Genomic DNA, 19683 nt, shown 5'->3' with positions numbered 1-19683 from the left:
TCTACTCTCTTGGGCCTGGTTGGTGGCAGAGGGAGCACGGGAGGACCTGGGGGTGGGGCCCTTAGGGGTTGGCTCCCCAGGGGGACAGAGAGCGTGGTTAGCACTTATTAAGGCTGTGAGCCCTGTTAATATGGACCTTACTGGCATGGGTCAGACTCTGGGTCATCTCATCATGACGTCTGATGGGCAAGGCCAACCCTACTTTAAATCTTGACCTGTGATCTTCAGATCTCAGCATCCTGAGTAGGTAGCAGTATAGGCATGAGCCTCTGGCACCAGGCCTCAGATTCTTTTTGGTATATTAAGGTTTGAACTCAAGAGCTTAGGCTTTCCAATCAGGTCTTGTTCCATGGGAGCCAAGCCTTTCTGTCTTGGGCATTTCTGAGATAGAGACTCCATATATGTTCAGGCTTGGCTGGATCATGGTACTCCTGTGACAGGCAGGTGTCACCATGTTTGGTCCTCTGTAGTTGGGATGGTAGATATGTAGCACCATGCTCAGTCATCGGTTTAGATTACTGTCCCAAACTCTTAGTCCACAGCAGCGGATTTTTGACCACAGTTGAAGCTCTGGGTTCAGCCTGGAACCATTGGTCCTCAGTCTCCTCACAGGACAGTTGTGAGGAAACAAGGGATCAATACAAGGGGAAATCTGGGGCAGGGCCAGGCATAGAGGCAACGGTCATCAGATAAGTTTCTTGGCAATTCTGTGAGCATATAACAAGAAGATACCTGGAAAGGACTCAGAAGGGCCCTGTTATTTATCATGCTACAGGTATGGGATTATGAAACAAAACATGGCTCTCTTTCATCCTTACCCTATCCTCATGAGGAAGGGGGTCCTTCACTGTTCAGCTTTGCAGCTGGGGCAAATGAGGCACGGAAAAGCTGGGTGACCTACTCATGACCCCCAGGAGACAGGAAGCTTGGCCTGACTTCTCGGCCATGCTCCCTAGGACAATGGGTGCTATTCAGTCCATTTCTTGTGGTGGGAAGTCCACTTATTGTCAGTCGTGGGGTTTGAACTCTGGGCCTGGGTACTGTCCACAAGCTGCTCAGATCAAGTTTAGGGCTCTACCACTTGAGCAATAACACCACTTCTGGTTTTCTGGTGGTTCTTTGGAGATAAGCTTCTTACAGACATTCCTGCCTCAACTGGCTATGAACCATGATCCTCATATCTCAATGTGTAGTTACCATTGTAGGCCTGTGCCACCGGCAGCCTGCTTAAGTATAATTCTCTCCCTCTCTCTCTCTCTCTCTCTCTCTCTCTCTCTCTCTCTCTCTCTCTTTCTCTCTCTGTCTCTGTCTCTCTCTCAGTAACTTGTTGAATTTGTCTTTTAGGAGTTGGCTCAGCGTTCCCATGTGGCTGGGACCCAAGGTGACCCTCTCATTCTGGAGGTAGGCTGGGTGTCAGGATCATTCCCACTTGGACTGTGGAACTAGCTCCCTTAGGTAAGCCCCTCTGTGCCCGGGGTAGACCGTGATGGTTACTCATTGTCAGTCTGTCTGGTGAGTCTTTCCCCACTACCCTCTGCTAAGACAGTTAAAGGAAAGTGGATGAGGAGGCATCGCATTGTCCAAATGCACAGCACTATCCTGAGCCTCTGATCCTCACTGCCACCTATCTGGCTAGACCCTGATTATAAGAAACTGAATTCACCCTATGTCTACTTCACATTGCTGCAGTGTGTCATTTCAGGGAGTAGAGTCAGTGTGCAGAGGAAAGACCCCAGGTTCGACACCTCCTGGGGGACATTTGTTCTGTGACAGCGCGAAGTCATTGCTGTGGATAAGGAGGAAGCCGGCATCAGATTGAGCCAGAACAATGCTCGAAGGTAGGTAGGCGGTTGAAGAATCAAACCCACACAGGTCTGCTTCCAACTCACAAAAAAGAGGATGCAGTGCAGGTAGTCCAGCCCTGGATCTAGGGGACCATGAATGGATGGTGGCAGTCAGGTACTGTGGAGCACATGGGCAGCAAAGATGGCGCTGGGAGAGAGTAGCGTGGGCAGAGCCCAATTGACCTGCCAATCAGTGCCTAACCAGCCTGTGAAGGCTCAGGTGAATGATAGGGTGTGACCTTGACAGTGATTGGTTCCTCTTCCTCCCTTACCATGCCACCCACCCTTTTTGTCTTTAAAAGGGGCTGCTCTTTGTTAATAAACGAGTTTTTTACCTGCCAGATTTGGCTCCCCGCTGTGTCTGATTGTCTCCCGAGCTGAGGGAGGCTGGGGAACAGGCGAGCGCCTCACTTACCTTTCCTTTCCTCGGACCCCGTCCATCTTTAGTGCTGAGGAAGACCCAACAAGGTGCCAGTGGCTGTCGCCTGTCATCTGGCCTATTCGGGAGGCTGAGTTCTGATGGTCGTGACTCAGAGCCAGCCCAGGCAGGAAGGTCTGTGAGATTCTTATCTCCCATAAACGACCTCCTTCACCCCACCCTGAAAAAAAAGCCAGTTTTGGTGCTGTGGATCAAGTTATAGAGCCTCAGCCTTGAGTAAAAGAAGCACAGGGATGAAACTGACTCCCTGAATCCAAGAACTGGAACTCACAAAAAAAAAAAAATGAATAGTGGACACTTGTTATCTTACTACCAAAAAGGATGGATACATTCTTTTCTCTGGTACTTGTAGCCAAAGGTAAGGGGTTTCCCTTGATGTTCCTCTAAATCTCTCCTTCTCTCTATTATCTCTCCTGGCTTCAGTTGCAGGATAGAATTCAGATCATCCCACTTGATGTGACCTTAAGTACCCTCCACTACCCGCCTATCTTGGGTTGGGGATCCTGGATGTACTCACCTCTGGGTGAAAGAAGCACCGAGAGATGGGGGTAGGTATCCCTGAAACTCATACACACACACACACACACACACACTCACCTAGGCCAACTCTGACTAGCCTTTTCCAAAGATACTTTATCTCCTTGGGTTAACTGACCTAGGAGAGGAACATGATCCTCTACAAATGACTATTTTAACAAGGGCTTGCTAGTTGACACGAGATAAACAGAAGCTCAAAGGAAACGTTCTGGAGCCTGTCTGGCTCAGGCTCACACTTGACATCCTGGCTCCTCAGTAGGCAGAGATCTGAAGATCAAAGATCAAAGCCAGCCATAAGCTGGCAAGGTGATAAGACACTTCTATGCATGGAACCACCAAAAATCCAGACTTGGAGCTGTGGTTCAAGTGATAGAGTAGCAGCCTTGAGCATGAAAACTCAGAGAGACGGCTCCCAGATCCTCAGTTCAAACCCACACAAGAAATGGCCCCATTTGTTGTCCACGTGATCACACCAGACTGTGAGCCACTAAGGAGCTGGGCCGTTCCCAGGAACTGAGATCGAGCCCCAGGGAGGCCAAAATAGTCCTCAATGATCATTGAAACATGGGATGTATATTCACATCCGTGTGTGGACTGCAAGAAAGAAAGACACCCCTTGCTTGCCAGAGATGGTGAAGGAGTGGGTTTGCTGTTGTTGGGACACCAAGTTCTGGCCTCAGTTTACAGCCATTTCTAAGAATTCCCCACGTTTGCCCAAGTGTAAAGTTACAGCAGGCTGGGCGTTGTCTTACCAAGAACTCCAGAGGTTGTGGCCTATCTTAGGCAGGGAGTGGGAGAATGGGAGTAGGGTTGGAGGGTAGTGTCGATTATATTCTCTCCAACCAAGGAAGAATGGCTTTGGATACTAGTTTCAAAGTCTGAAAGTGAAGGGTTGCATGTGCTTTATGGCCTGACAATTTGGATTTCCCCTGGTTGTAAGAAGGTGGCTGAAACCGGGCACTGCCAGTGTCTCACAACTGTCATCCTAGCTACTCAGGAGGCTGAGATCTGAGGATCACAGTTCAAAGCCAGCTTGGGTAGGAAAGTCTCTGAGACATTAACTCAAGGGAAGCACCAGAAAACTGGAATTGGTGCTGTGGCTCTAGTGGTAGAGCGCATACCTTCAACTGAAGAGCTGAGGGATAGCACGCAGGCACACAGTTCAAACCCCATGACTGACAACCAAAATGCTGTGGCTGAGTTTTCTTCATAGTGGGGTGTACAGTAGGAAATGCCATGCTGTTTTATGAGTCATTCCAGATGTGTGAGAGGCTCTGAGTTTTGTCAACATTTGGTCTGAGGATGGTAGTGCCATCTTCTTGGAGTTTGGGATGTTCAGTTGCTCAGGGACTGCTGAGTCCTTGGGCTACCCGTGTGTGTGTGTGTGTGTGTGTGTGTGTGTGTGTGTGTGTGTGTGTGTGTGTGTGTGTGTGTGTGTGTGTGTTTCTATGTGTGTGTATTTTTCCCTGATCATTCTCTACCCACTTCCTGGGTGCTTGTCTGCCTCTGCCTGACCTTGGATGGCCTTGTCTTTAGTCCCCTATCATGGTCTACAATGAGTCCCAAATTTCCAGAGACCTGCATATTCCAACTTTTCCTTGGGACACTAGTCTGGCTGTCCATATCTTTGTCCTTATCCAGGGGATTCTAGGTCCTCAGGGCCGGCTGGCATATGTTCTCTCCTGCCTCTGGGAGCCAGGGTGACTCATGCTGTGTCCTGTCTTTTTCTCAGCTGGGACCCTGGCTACATTTCCCACTCCCAGCAGGCTGGCAGTGGTGTGGGGGAAGGGTGGTTGCCAGTGGCTCTGGCCAACTCGACCTTGATAGCTGACTGAAGGCTCCCCAAACAAGGATAATCTGGGGCTACATGAGAGGTGAGGCCAAGGTGGCTTGGATGTATTGTTCGATGTCTAGGAAATGTCAACATACCTTATTGTAGGCAAATCTATATTCTGGCAACAGCTGGCCCTCTCAGGTCCTTCTAGACAATTCTAGATTCCCAGAATACAGAGGCATATACTTTAGATTCCAGGCCCAGGGGACTTGGGGATGAGAGACTGGGATAGCCAGTACCTCAATGTTGTGGGGCATTAGTTTTGCCTTGGATGAGCTGAGCTACAATTGGGGGGCAGTCCTGAGTCATAGTCACAGTAAACTCTCAAGCCAGATCAAGTGGTTTCTCCCTAAGTACTTCTTGGGCTGAGGGGTTTGGGACATGGCAGTAAGTTCTATGGAACCTGCCCCTCGATCTCAACATGGGGCTACAGGATCAAGTGAAGGACACTAGGGTTGCTCTTTGGTAGTCGGCCCATGATTCCAGACCTTCATCTGCCCCCCTTCCCCAAGCACTGATGAGGAAAGCAGGGCACTGAGCCCTCGGACTCCTGGGATAGTGACGGCTACAAGCAGCAGCCAGTTGGCTGTGGACTCCTGAGCCTACAAAACTTTCATGAGCCCAACTCAACACCTGCCCAAGGTCTGAATGACAAATTTGCACTCTTGTGATACTCATGTGATGGGCTCAGCTCATCCAGGGCAAAACTAATGCCCCAGAACATTGAGGTACTGGCTATCCCAGTCTCTCATTATCTGGTGTGACATCTTACAGCTCTTTCCCCTCCTGGCCCAGAACTGTGGTCTGAGATAGTGATTTACTGCTCTGATCCACATTGCACTCATGACAGATGCCATTCTGATGATCTTCATGCCCCACGGCTGGATACTTCTTTGCTACTGTGTCCTGCTCTGTAGGCAATGGCCTCCAAACAGGCTGCTATCAAGACTTGTAGGACACCTAGACATTAGGAGACCCTCAGGGACCCACTGGAAAGAACTCTGCCTAGAGCTAGAGAGTAAGGTCTAAGCAAGCCAGGTGTTGGTCATGGGGCTTGAACTTTGGGCCTGGGCACTGTCCCCCAGCTCTTCACCTTACCACTTGAGCCACAGAGCAACTTCTGGTTTTCTGTAGGTTCCTTGGAGATCTGAGTCTCCCAGACTTTACTGCCTGGGCTGGCTTTGAAACGTGATCCTCACATCTCAGCCTCCTGAGGAGCTAGGAGGACAGGCTGAACCACCTGTGCCTGGTGATCTGGCACTAGGAGCTCCTGAAAGCCTTTCTTTAATTTTCCTGTGCTAGTATTGGGGTTTGAACTCAGGGTCTTGGCTCTGGTCTCTTTTTTCCTTCAAGGTGACCACTTTACCATTTGTGCCATAGCTCCATTTCTGGATTTTGGTAGTTAATCGGCAAGAAGACTCTCATTAACTTTCCTCTCCAGAGCTGGCATGACCCTCGATCTCTATCTCAGTCTCCTGAATAGCTAGGATTTACAGGGGTTGAGCCACTGGTGGCATTGGGCTAGAAGCTTTTCTAAAGCAAGAGTTCTTCCCTGCGTTTGCCCTGACTCCTCCATGCAAAGGAGGCCTGAGGGTCAGGAGCTGGGAAAACAGGTTTCCAACCACAGGAAATGGCTTTGGGTCCCTGGCGAAAAGCCAAGCTAAGCTTCCCCCTGGCCACCATTCTAGGACCCCACCCTCTGCCCTATGACTCAAGTCATCATTGACCCAGCCTTAAATTTCCTGCCAGAATTTTCTGAAGCCAAAAAACCTTCATACCACTCACACCACCTGATCTACAGGACATTTCAGGACCTTTGCCCATGCAATACCTTCTGCCTGAGGCTCTCTGTCTTGTACCCACATATTAGAACTACTGTGGAATTTTGGCACTGGCTATATCACTTCCTGGAGCAAATCTTTCCTTCCCTTCTCCATCTTTTTTTTCATATTGAGTTGCTAGAGATGGAACTTGTGCAGGCTGACTGGCAAATGCTCTATATTGGTGTGTGTGTGTTTGTGTGTGTGTGTGTTTGTGTGTGTGTGTGTTTGTGTGTGTTTCTGTGTTTGTGTGTGTGTGTGTGTGTGTGTGTGTGTGTGTGCCAGTCCTGGGGTTTGAATTCAGGGCCTGGATGCTATCCTATCCCTGAGGTTTTGTGCTCCATGCTAGCACTCTTCTACTTGAACCACAGCTCTACTTCTGGCTTATGGGGTGTTTAACTGGAGAAAAGTGTCTCATATTGACTTTCCTGCTTGCAGTTGGAATCTTTAGATCTCATCCTCCTGAGTAGATTACAGGGGTGAGCCTCCAGCACCTCCTCTCTATCCTACCTCTTACTATAACTTCGGCCCTCCTCTGAGTTCCAGAATAATATATCTCACCAGGCTCAATTTTTTTGCCAGACTTGGGCTTGAACTCAAAGCTCATACTTAGGAGGGACTCTAAATATGTGAAGACTGAAGAGTTCCGGGAAGATGGCGGAGGAGAAGCTGGAATCTGAACAAGCTCTTGCATAGAAAACAGTTTCAGAGTTCCAGTGAACAGTCCCAAGCCAGAGAATCACACCAAGTGTGCCATCACAGGACAGAGAGTTAGTCAAGAGAGGGGAAGCCAAGCAGACACATCTGAGCAGCTGCCGCTGCGGCGGCAGGGTCGCAGCGGCGACCACCGCCACGGAGGCATACCTGAGACGCAGTCCGGGACGAAGGAGCCAGACGCAGCGGACGAGCGGATTCTACTCAACACCAGCAAGAACCGACAAGGAGCGGACAACTTCATCCTACACTTTGCAGACCAGAGACGACCCGGGATCCAAGACTCCCCGTGAGTAGAAGCCCCACTTCCTCACTCCTCTGGGAGCAGAGGAGGGAAGGCCACCCCTCCCCCCCCAGCACCGGTGATCTCCATCTTGGATACCGACAAAGCTCGGAGGAGCGGCGAGCTCCAGCTCAGGCCTTGGAATAAAACGAGTCATTTAGCAGGTCACAAGAACTTAACGGCGAAGTGACCTCACAGACTCAGTTCCATCCAGGGAAAAGTCACCCAGCTCAGGCGCCAGCCATTGGAGTGGCTCTCCTCACCGGGTAACCAGAGCCAGAGGCTGCCCCGCCCTCTAGCAGCCACCACAATCAATTGAAAAACAGAAACCCTGAGAATGGCTCCAGGCTGGGTGCTGTGAGTTTTTTTTCACAAAATAGCCCCAGGGAAAAGCTACTGTTCTTTGAAAGGCCTCAACTCTACCCAGAACCTAGCCTCATCACTGCATCCCCCTCTTTTGTGATTCTCAAAGCAGATCACCCTCCCAGTAAACTAACCTGGGAGGGGGATCTCAAAAACTTGGGTAAAGCAGAGCATTTTTCTGCTTGTTCCAACAAACTGACTTAAGAAACCAATCAAGCCACAGGACCTCAAGCTGACCAGAGACTCCAACCAGACTCTGGTTACAGACAAAAGGGAGATACAGGACTCTTCCCACCCCTCCCAAAAAAAAAAAAAAAAATCAAAGACCTTTTTTTTTTTTTCTTCTTCTTTTCTTTTTTTTTTCTTTTCCTTGTTTTGTTTTTTTTTTCATTTTTTGTTACCTTATATATATATAAAATTTTTTTTTGCTTTTCTAAAACTTTTATTAATCTTTAATTTTTGCCTCTTCTGAAAAAATAATTGTTTTCCATTAACTTTTTTTTTTTTTCTCCTCTTATAATTTTTATTTTAGGAATACGTGAATGTGAGTTTTCTTTTCTTTTCTTGTCTTCTTTCTCTTTTTCTTTCATTCTTAATTATCTTTTTGTTTCTTTTTCTAGCTCTACTGAACTTCTGATCTTTTCTTCTCACTTTCCTATCCTTTCCATCTTTTCCTCTTTGTTCATCTGTATGTGACTTAACTCTTGTCCTGCACATCCTCAGATAAACCCGTAGTTAACCAGTAGACCCTATCCCCCATTGTGTACACACTTAATCCACAAACTTATTACTCAATTCAAAACCTCTGAGACTTAAACTCATTAATAGCAGTACTACCTCTTTATACCTATATAATATTTTAAGCATTTTTTTAAAGTTTTTCTCATCTCCTCTATGTCCCTCCCTTTCTCTCAACATATTCATATTCCTCTATAAATAGATGGTCTTTTAATCTCTAAAATAACATTAATTTTTACATTTCTATTTTATTTTCTGGTCTCTTTTCATTCCCCTTTCCCTTTCTTCTTTTTCTCTCTCTCTCTACTTACATCCTACCCAACCTATTTCCTGCATTGTGATTAGGACATAGTTAACTCTCCCTGTGCCTCCCCACACCAATCTATTCCTATTTTTTACCCACATCTCTCCCTAACCCTAATAATTTCTGGTTTTCCAAATTCTTCTCTGCGGTTCGAAGTCCTTTAACATATAGTTGTTTGATGTCGAATAGATGTATCTGTTGAACTAGATTGTATCTGTAGACTATTGACTGTACAAATGCAAACTTTGGTTGATGGTTGCCTTAAGATAGTGTTCTAGCACAAAACTGGTGCTATCTTCATCTCAAATGGGCAGAGTAAGCCGGAAAAACACAAGAAAAATGGCAAATTCGGGTATCTCAATTCCCAATCCTGATAATCAGGGGTTAGAACAGATAATGAATAATCCAGAGGAGAGTTCCCAAACAGCTCTACAAACACTGCTGGCAAACATGATAAATGAAAAGTTTGACAACGTACAAAGGACTCTGTATGAGCGTGATAGGGAGAGAGAGGAGGCATCCCAGAAGTTTATACAGGAATATCATAAGCGTGAGGAAGCTACTCAAAAACTGATACAGGATTTGCGTGAACAACTTGAGAATACTCAAAGAGAAAGAGAGGAATGGCGTGAGCAGGCTGAGAACACTCAAAGAGATCTGCAGGAATCCCATGAACGGGAGGAAGCTAATCAAAGAGTAATACAGGAATTGAGAGACCAGGTAGAGAACACACAAAGATCACTAAAGGCATTCATGGAATCCATTAACAAAGAGCTGAAGGAAGTCAGGGAGACCACAAAGGGAATGCTGAATGGAACCCAACAGAAGGAATGGGAGCCCAAAGAAACCATAACCAATCAACTAAGTGATTTGAGGACAAACACTGAACACCAAATTAAGGAAGTAAAGAAATTCATACAAGACCTAAAACAGAGCTTCAACAAAGAACTTGAAGCCATCAAAGCTGACCAACTAGAAGGAAAAGAGATAAAAAACAAAGTAGAGAGTCTTGACAGCAGGTTAGACCATGCAGAAGATCGAATCTCAGGGATTGAAGACAGCCTAGATATTATAGAGAAAGAACATACAACCATCCAAGACAAGTCCAAGAAATATGATAGATCTATCCAACACCTGGAAGACACCATCAGAAGGCCTAATCTAAGGATAATGGGTGTAGAGGAGCACCTAGAAACAGAAGTTAATGGTCTAGGAAATCTGTTTAACAGGATCCTAGCAGAGAACTTCCCAAACATGCAAAAAGATAGGCCTGTCCAGATACAAGAAGCCTTTAGAACCCCAAATAGACCAGACCAGAATAGGACATCCCACCGTCACATTATAATCCACACAGGATCAACTCAGAACAAGGAAAAGATCCTTAAAGCTGTCAGAGAGAAAAGGGTAATCACTTATAAAGGGAAACCAATTAGAATCACCTCAGATTTCTCAGCAGAGACAATCAAAGCAAGAAGAGCCTGGAATGATGTATGCCATGCCCTAAAAACAAACAACTATCAACCAAGAATACTGTACCCAGCTAAACTCTCCTTCATAACTGAAGGCCAAATAAAAACCTTCCATAGCAAAGAAAAATTGAAACAATACATCTCCACCAAACCAGCCCTACAAAAGATCCTTAAAGATGTCCTACACATAGAAAACCAACAAGACCGCAATAAAGGCCAAGAAACTGCACCCAAACTGAGAATCCAAGAACCATAGGAAGAACCCAGTTTTCGCAGCCCCCAAGAAGGTGGATAACATGGCAGGAACTCCCAAATACCTCTCAGTCCTATCTCTTAATGTTAACGGACTGAACTCTCCAATTAAGCGACATAGACTGTCTAGTTGGATTAAAAAACAAGACCCTTCTGTCTGCTGCCTACAGGAGTCACATCTTGCCCGTAAAAACAAACACATTTTCAATGTTAAAGGCTGGAACAAAATCTACCAAGCAAACGGACCGCATAAACAGGCGGGAGTTGCAATCCTAATATCAGATAAAATAGACTTCAAATTAAAATTCGTGAAAAGAGATAAAGAAGGTCGCTACATACTAATTAAAGGATCTCTCCTTCAGGAGGATATTACAATTCTAAATATCTATTCGCCAAACAATGGAGCACCCAAATTTATCAAAGAAACACTACTCTCCCTCAAATCCCATATAGATCCAAAGACATTAATTGTTGGGGATTTTAACACACCACTCTCCCCACTAGATAGATCAACTCGGCAAAAACTCAACAGAGAAACCGCAGATCTAAACAGCTGCATAGATCAACTAGACTTAACAGACATTTACCGAACATTTCACCCAGCAGCATCAGAATACACTTTTTTCTCAGCAGCACATGGAACGTTTTCTAAAATAGACCACATTTTAGACCACAAAGCAAACTTGTCTAAATTCAGAAACATTGAAGTTATACCTTGCATTCTCTCTGACCACAAGGGAATAAAGTTAGAACTCAACACCAAAAGCCACCAAAGAAAGTCCAGTATCACATGGAGGCTGAACAACACACTGCTGAATCATGAGTGGGTCATCGAAGAGATTAGAAAGGAAATTCAAATGTTCATGCTATTCAACAAAAATGAACACACAAAATACCAGCTCCTCTGGGACACAGCAAAGGCAGTACTCAGAGGCAAGTTTATAGCTCTGAGCTCCTACATCAACAAATTGGAGAGATCTGAAACCAACAATTTAATGACACATCTAAACCTCCTTGAAAAAGAGCAGCAAGATAAACCCCAATCCAGTAGACGGAAAGAAATAATCAAAATTAAATCAGAATTAAATGAATTAGAATCCAAAAAAACTATAGAAAGAATCAACAAAACAAAGAGTTGGTTCTTCGAAAAACTTAACAAAATTGACAGACCCTTAGCAAATCTTATCAGAAAAAGAAGAGAACACACCCAAATTAATAAACTCAGAGATGAGAATGGAAACATCACCACGGAAACAAGCAAGATTCAGAACATTATAAGGGAATACTTCTCAAAACTTTATGCTAATAAGTTTGAGAACTTGACAGAAATGGACCTCTTCCTAGCAAATATTGACATGCCAAAACTAAACCAAGATGAGGCAAACTATCTTAACAGGCCCATATCAAGCATTGAAATAGAAACAGCAATAAGAGACCTCCCAGCTAAGAAAAGTCCAGGACCAGATGGTTTCACAGCGGAATTTTACAAGGCCTTCAAAGCAGAGCTCACACCAATTCTCCTCCAACTCTTCAATGAAATTGAAAGAGAAAGCTCACTACCGAACACATTCTATGAAGCCATCATCACCCTCATCCCAAAACCAGGCAGGGACTCATCAAAGAAAGAGAACTATAGACCCATTTCTTTGATGAACATTGATGCAAAACTTCTCAACAAAATTTTGGCCAACCGACTTCAACAATTCATCCAAAAAATCATACACCACGATCAAACAGGATTCATTTCAGGGATGCAAAGCTGGTTCAATATACGCAAATCAATTAATATTATTCATCACATCAACAGGAGCAAGAATAAGAACCACATGGTTATCTCAATAGACGCAGAAAAAGCATTCGACAAGATCCAACACCCCTTTATGATGAAGGTTTTGGAAAAATTAGGAATCCATGGAACATTCCTCAATACAATAAAGGCTGTATATGACAAACCTACAGCCAGCATTATACTCAATGGTGAAAAACTAAAGCCATTTCCTCTTAACTCAGGGACAAGACAAGGATGCCCACTCTCTCCACTTCTCTTCAATCTAGTATTAGAATGCCTAGCTACAGCAATAAGACAAGATGCAGACATAAAGGGGATCCAAATAGGGAAAGAAGAAATAAAACTCTCCCTCTTTGCAGATGACATGATCTTGTATTTAAAGAATCCCATAGACTCCACTCCCAAATTACTCAAGCTGATTCAAAACTTTGGCAAAGTAGCAGGTTATAAAATTAACCCCCAAAAATCAATGGCTTTTCTGTATGCCAACAATGAGAAAAGTGTGGCTGAAGTTAGGAAAGCAACTCCATTTGTAATAGCCCCACAAAAAATAAAATACCTAGGAATTAACTTAACTAAAGAAGTGAAGGACCTCTATGATGAAAACTTTAAAATCTTGAAAAAGGAAATCAACACAGAACTTAAAAAATGGCAAAACCTCCCATGCTCCTGGATTGGAAAGATTAACATCGTGAAAATGGCAATACTTCCCAAGGCTATCTACAAATTCAACGCAATACCTATCAAAATTCCACCCTCATTCTTCAAGGAAATAGAAGAGGCAATCCAAAAATTCATATGGAACAATAAAAGACCCCGAATAGCAAAAACGCTCCTCAATGGAAAGAACACGGCTGGAGGAATATCAATACCAAATTTCAAACTCTACTATAAAGCCATAGTAATCAAAACAGCTTGGTATTGGCATAAGAACAGACCTCAGGACCAATGGAATAGAATTGAAAACCCAGAAATGAACCTACAGACCTATAGCCATCTAATCTTCGATAAAGGAGCTAAAACAATAGAATGGAAGACAGACAGCCTCTTCAGTAAATGGTGCTGGCAAAACTGGTTAACTACATGTAGAAAACTAAAGCTAGATCCTTATATATCACCCTGCACCAGAATCAACTCCAAATGGATCAAAGACCTTGAACTCAAAGCAGACACTCTGAAAACATTACAGGATGGAATAGGAGAAACCCTGGGTCTCCTTGGCTCAGGCCGAAATTTTCTGAATAGAGACCCGGAAACACAACAAATCAAAGAAAGGCTGGACAAATGGGATTGTATAAGGTTGCAGAGCTTCTGCAGGGCAAATGACATAGCTAGCAAGATCAATAGAAAGCCCACGGACTGGGAGAAGATCTTTACTAGCCATACAACGGACAAGGGTCTCATATCTAAAATATACTTGGAACTCAAAAAATTAAACCACCCAACAACAAATCCTCAAAGAAACAACTGCCCAATAAGTAAGTGGGCGAAAGACTTAAAGAGAAGCTTCTCTGAAGAAGAAAGAAGGATGGCCAATAGACACATGAAGAAATGTTCAACATCCCTAGCCATAAAAGAAATGCAAATCAAAACAACATTGAGATATCACCTCACTCCAGTTAGAACAGCAAAAATCAAGAACTCTAACAACAACAGATGCTGGAGGGGATGTGGACAGAAAGGAACCTTACTTCATTGTTGGTGGGAATGTAAACTTGTTCAACCACTTTGGAAAGCAGTATGGAGGTTCCTCAAAGACTCCACATAGAGCTCCCCAATGACCCAGCAATCCCACTTTTGGGCATTTACCCAAATGATCACAAACAAGGCCACACTAAAGCTACCAGCACAACTATGTTTATTGCAGCATTATTTACCATAGCTAAGACATGGAACCAACCCAGATGCCCCTCAGTAGATGAATGGATCAAGAAGATGTGGTATATATACACAATGGAATTCTATGCCTCCATCAGAAAGAATGACATTTCCCCATTTGTTAGGAAATGGAAAGGCTTGGAAAAAATTATATTAAGTGAAGTAAGCCAGGCCCAAAGAAACATAGGTCCCATGGTTTCCCTTATTTGCAATATCTAGTATAGGTATGAGTCAAGCGGAAAAAGTCAGATAATGTGATGTTAGGAAAACGAAACCTCAAATATGTATTTTAATGTTTTTGTTTCTTTCATGCATGTATTTCTAACGCATTTATAAGATTATTTCTTTGTTGCTTTGTATGTCCCTCCCCCACAGTGTAATCCCCGCTTTCACTATATTTGATGTCAGTATAACATGTGGAGGAGATGGGGACAAACAAGTCCTTTAAGGATTCAGGTGGACCTGTTGCAACAATGAGAAGTACAAAATGTCATGTCAAAACCAGCTTTACAATGTCGGTGGGGGGAGGGGTGGGGGGGTATGATTGGGTGGGAGGGAGGGGGGAGGCTGGGAAGGGAGGTGAAGGGTAAACAAAGGAGGAGGCTGCAATGCTTGGCAAGAAATGTATGCATTATCCTGCCCATGTAATTGTAACCCCTCTGTACAGTATGTTCTCAAATAAAATAAAATAAAATTTAAAAACAAAAAAAATAAATAAATAAATATGTGTGTGAAGACTGGGACAAATGCTTCCATTCAATTATGTATCATGTTTCAACAGTTAATAAAATGTTAATTAAAATGGGTCAATGCTCTAAATTATTCTGTATAATTTTATAATAGATGTGCAAAATATAATATTATGTTTATAATAATACTAAATACCATAATGAATAAGTGAATCAAAGAAAAATACAATACAAAATCAATAATAAAATTCATAATATGAAATTAACATGCATATATATGTATATATCATATATTACACATGTATAGAAATATTTCTTCCATTGCAGGGCCTTCATTCAGGCCCTGGGAACACTATCCTGAATTTCTTTTCCTCAAGGACAATGAGCTTCGCATTCACCCATGTTGCAAAAGAGTTACCTGGAAGGTAAGTTCAAAAGCTAGCAATGGCAGAAATACTAGCCCCAGTTCCAAGAGAGTAACTTAATTTTTTTGATGGAAGCAGTTATGTTTATTCAGTCCCATACTGGACATTAAAAAAAGCAGTTTAGAGTTTTGTACATCTATTCAAACGTCCTTCCCTTACCTCCAAAGTGCTTCTCTGAGAACTACATTGTTTCTCTTTTTTTGTATATTTTTTATTGTAAAAATGTTCTATAGAGGGGTTACAGTTCCAGGAGCAAGGTAATGAGTACATTTCTTATTGAGCATTGTTTAGTACTCCTGTGTTTTTCCCCTACCATCCCTTCCCTCCCATCTCCACAACTACCTCCCCCTGCCGAGGTCAGTGACTCAGTTTTTCATTTTTGGTTGGCACGGGGTTTGAACTCAAGTAATGGCAACTCTTCGCTCACATTGCTACAGATTTACCAAGACCCTGAGTTCCAATCCCAGGCTAGAAAATAAAACTGGCAGAAATTCCAAACCAGAGAGCTTTATTTTTCTAATTTAGTTAAATAATTATTTTCTATATATATTGGTTTTTTTTTTTTTGACCAAGCATGGGGTTTGAACACAGATCATGGAAATTCTACTTCAGCTTGGATCTCCCTTTGCTGGTGTGCAGTCTCTGGTCCCATAGCCCATCCTCGGATCCTGGGCCCAAAGGGCTTTCAGGAAGAAAAAATCATTGGAAAGCACAAAAAGTGGTGACCTGCAGAGAGCTGGGTTTTACGATTTTTTTCTTTGGACAGTGACCATCCTGTGTCTGAATGACAAAGCTGCAATATGGACTTGAGCTGCCATTGCTGGTGGCTGGTGGGCTATCAGTGAAGCCATAGTCCAACCTGTAAACATAGGCCCTGGGTTCAAATCACATTCCTGACATCAATCGCAGGAGAATACAAGAGACTCATTCCTAAGCATAGGAATACTGATTGAAAGAGTATTTTATACATCGGTCTACGCTAAAATTGGATGCAATAATCCTAGAATGCTGATTGAGCTTAATTAATAGTTTATTAAGCATGAAAAGAATAATATTTCTTCAATTGGGTTATAATAAATGCCTAAGAGTTGGTAGGAACATAGTAGGTGTCATTCTATCATAGACGACTATGGAACTCTTTACCTATATATATATACATATATATATATATATATACACATATATATATACATATATATATACATATATATATATATATATATATATTTGTATACCTCTGTCTGCCTATCCATGTATCACTGTTTTGGCCAAACCTGGGGGTCGATCTCAGAGTCTGGGGACCACCTGACATCTTCATTGGCTAGAGGCTGCCATGCTCAAACTCACCCAATCATGAATTGGGCCTGCTAGGCACTAAGTTCAGATCCTGGCACTGCCAGGCATGATGGAGAACACATCTTACATCTGGGATGTTATGTGACAGGATGTAAACAATGTAATAAATGGTATAGATGTCATCAGAGTCAATAAAATAAATTCTAAATAAATGAATGAAACCAGAAATAAAATAAATAACCACACCAAACACCATATAGACTGAACATGTGTATGGAAGTATAAATCCTATCTTTAAAATATATATAAGGAGGGCTCGGAAGGTGGCTCAATGGTAAAGCGCCTGCCTTGCATGCATGAGACCCTGGGCTCGATTCCTCAGCACCACATAAGCAGTAAAAAAGCCGGCAGTGGCGCCGTGGCTCAAGTGGTACAGCGCTAGCCTTGAGGTGAAGAGCTGAGGGACAGCGCCCAGTCCCAGAGTTCAGGCCCAAGAGTGGACCCATATATATATATATATATATATATATATATATGGAGTATCTTTTTCAGGCCTGAGGCTTGAATTCAGCTCCTCTATGCAGAAGAAATGGCAGCAGATCCTGAGATACTCATTTCTGGACCTGGGATGAGTCATGGAATGTGGTTGATCTCATCCTTGAATGAGTAGTTTGTGCATGATGCAAGTAGGAAATGATCGGCACGACTCATGGGGTATTGATTGTTTGTAAAGAACAGTTGATGAAGCATGACAATAATCATCACAGTATGAAATGGAGGCATCAGGAAAGATCCAAGAATCGGTAGTCACACAGATTGGATTCCACCACAGGTTACCATCTCTCCTACTCTATATTAATGTGTACTTATTTCCATATTATTTTCACCTTATGAATGGATGACTGTTGTGCTCCCCGCTGTCCCCTCGGGGGCGGAGGCTCAATCGCAGGTCCTTGGAACGGCCTAGCTCCTTCGTGGCTCAAAGACTGGTGTGCTCATATGACCCCATTCACCACTTGATCCTGCTAGGTCCAGAGTTCAGATTCCCCACCCTGCCAAAAAATTCATCTTGATGTCAGAAGTCAATCGTTGCACCTGTTTTCTGTCCTGTGCAAGTCCTGGATCTCAGCTAGGTCGGAGAATGCATGGGCCACCCTGTGGCCATAGGAATAAGTTGTTATCCATGTCAGCCCAGTTATTCCTGTCATCATATACTCAGGAAAATACACAATACACCCATGAATAACATACAAAATAAAGAGAATAACTACATTCAATGCAGTCCACACAAGGATGTGAATATACACCCCATGTTTCAATGATCATTGGGGACTGTTTTGGCCTCCCTGGGGCTCGATCTCAGTTCCTGGGAATGGTCCAGCTCCTTAGTGCCTCACAGTCTGGTGTGATCACATGGACCCATTAGGCAGTTGGGCGTCCTAGGCCCAAAGTTCGAATCCCAGCACTGCCAAAAATTCACCTGATGTGAGAAGCCAGTTGTTGCACCTGTTTTCCTGTACTGTGCAAGTTCTGGGGCTCAGCTAGGAAGGAGAATGTATATGCAACTCTATAGTCATGGGAATAGGTTGTCATCCAGTTCACCATAGTTATATTTGTCATCCTATACTCAAGGAAATACACAATACATCAATGAATAAGACACAAAACAAAGAGAATGACTGCACCAAATGCAAGATGCCGCCCACCCATGTTTGGAAATATATATCCTCTATTTAATTATGAATTTATGACTATATTGGCCTCCACCAGGGCTCCATCTCAGGTCCCAGGAATGGCCTAGTTCCTTAGTGGCTCAAAGCCTGGTGTGCTCACCATGACACATTCACCAATTGGGCCTGCTAGGCTTTGAGTTCAAATTCCTGCACTACCAAAAGATTCATTCTGATGTGAGAAGCCTATGGTGGCACAGGTTTTCCTGTCCTGTGAATGTCCTGGGTCTCATTGAGGATGGAGAATGCTATATAGGCAACTCTTAGCCATGGGAATAGGTTGTCATCCATGTCAGCGCAATTATATCTGTCACCCCATACGCAATAAAATACACAATACAACCTTGAAAAAGACACAAAATAAAAAGAATAACTACACTGAATGCAAGATGCATACCACACCTGCAGTTAAAGAGAAATCCTATGTTTTAAAAAGGTGAGCTTGCTATTTTGTCCAGTGCTGGGGCTTTAAATCAGGCCTTGCACCAGACCTGACATTCTACTCTTCAAAGATGGTGAGCTTCCCCTTCTCCCACAGTGCAACAGAGTTACCCAGACCTGAGCTAAAATCCCAGCACTGACAAAAGATTCATCCTGATGTCAGAAGCCAGTCGTTGTGCCTTTTATCCTCTCCTTTGAAAGTCCTGTGTCTCAAATACGATGGAGAATACGATAGACAACCCTGTAACTATCAGAACAGGTTATCATCCATGTCAGCACAGTTATACCTGTCACCATATTTATTATAATACACAATACCTCCATGAATTAGAGACAAAATAAGGAGAATAATTGCACTGAACACAAGATGCTGTCCAAACATGTATGTCAATATAGATCCTATGTTTAAATTATGAACTTATGACTATAGTGGCCCACCCTGGGGATCAATGTCAGATTCTGGGAATGGCCATACTCCTTAGTTGCTCACAGGTTCGTATGATCACCTTGACTGATTGGCCAATTTGTTTTGCTCTGCCCTGAATTCAGATCCCAGCACTACCAACAAGTGGATTATGGAGTAAGAAGGAGAGTGTGAAACTTGTTTTCCTTTTCTCTGAGAATTCTGGGTGTCAGGCATAATGGAGAACATTTCTCCAAATCTAGATGTTCTGTGATAGTTTTTCATCAATGTATTAAACAGAATGTGTTTCATCATAGTAAAATCAATGGTAAATAAATGAATAAAACAAAAGATACAAGGAACAACCACAGAAAACATGTATGGACTGAACATCTATAGGTAAGTATAAATCCTATCTTTACAATACATATAAAT

This window comes from Dipodomys spectabilis, unplaced genomic scaffold (genome assembly GCF_019054845.1).
Source record: "Dipodomys spectabilis isolate Male_0828 unplaced genomic scaffold, ASM1905484v1 ptg000361l, whole genome shotgun sequence".
Lineage (NCBI taxonomy): Eukaryota > Metazoa > Chordata > Mammalia > Rodentia > Heteromyidae > Dipodomys > Dipodomys spectabilis.
The sequence above is the reverse complement of the archived record's forward strand: the minus strand, read 5'-3'. Positions refer to the sequence as shown.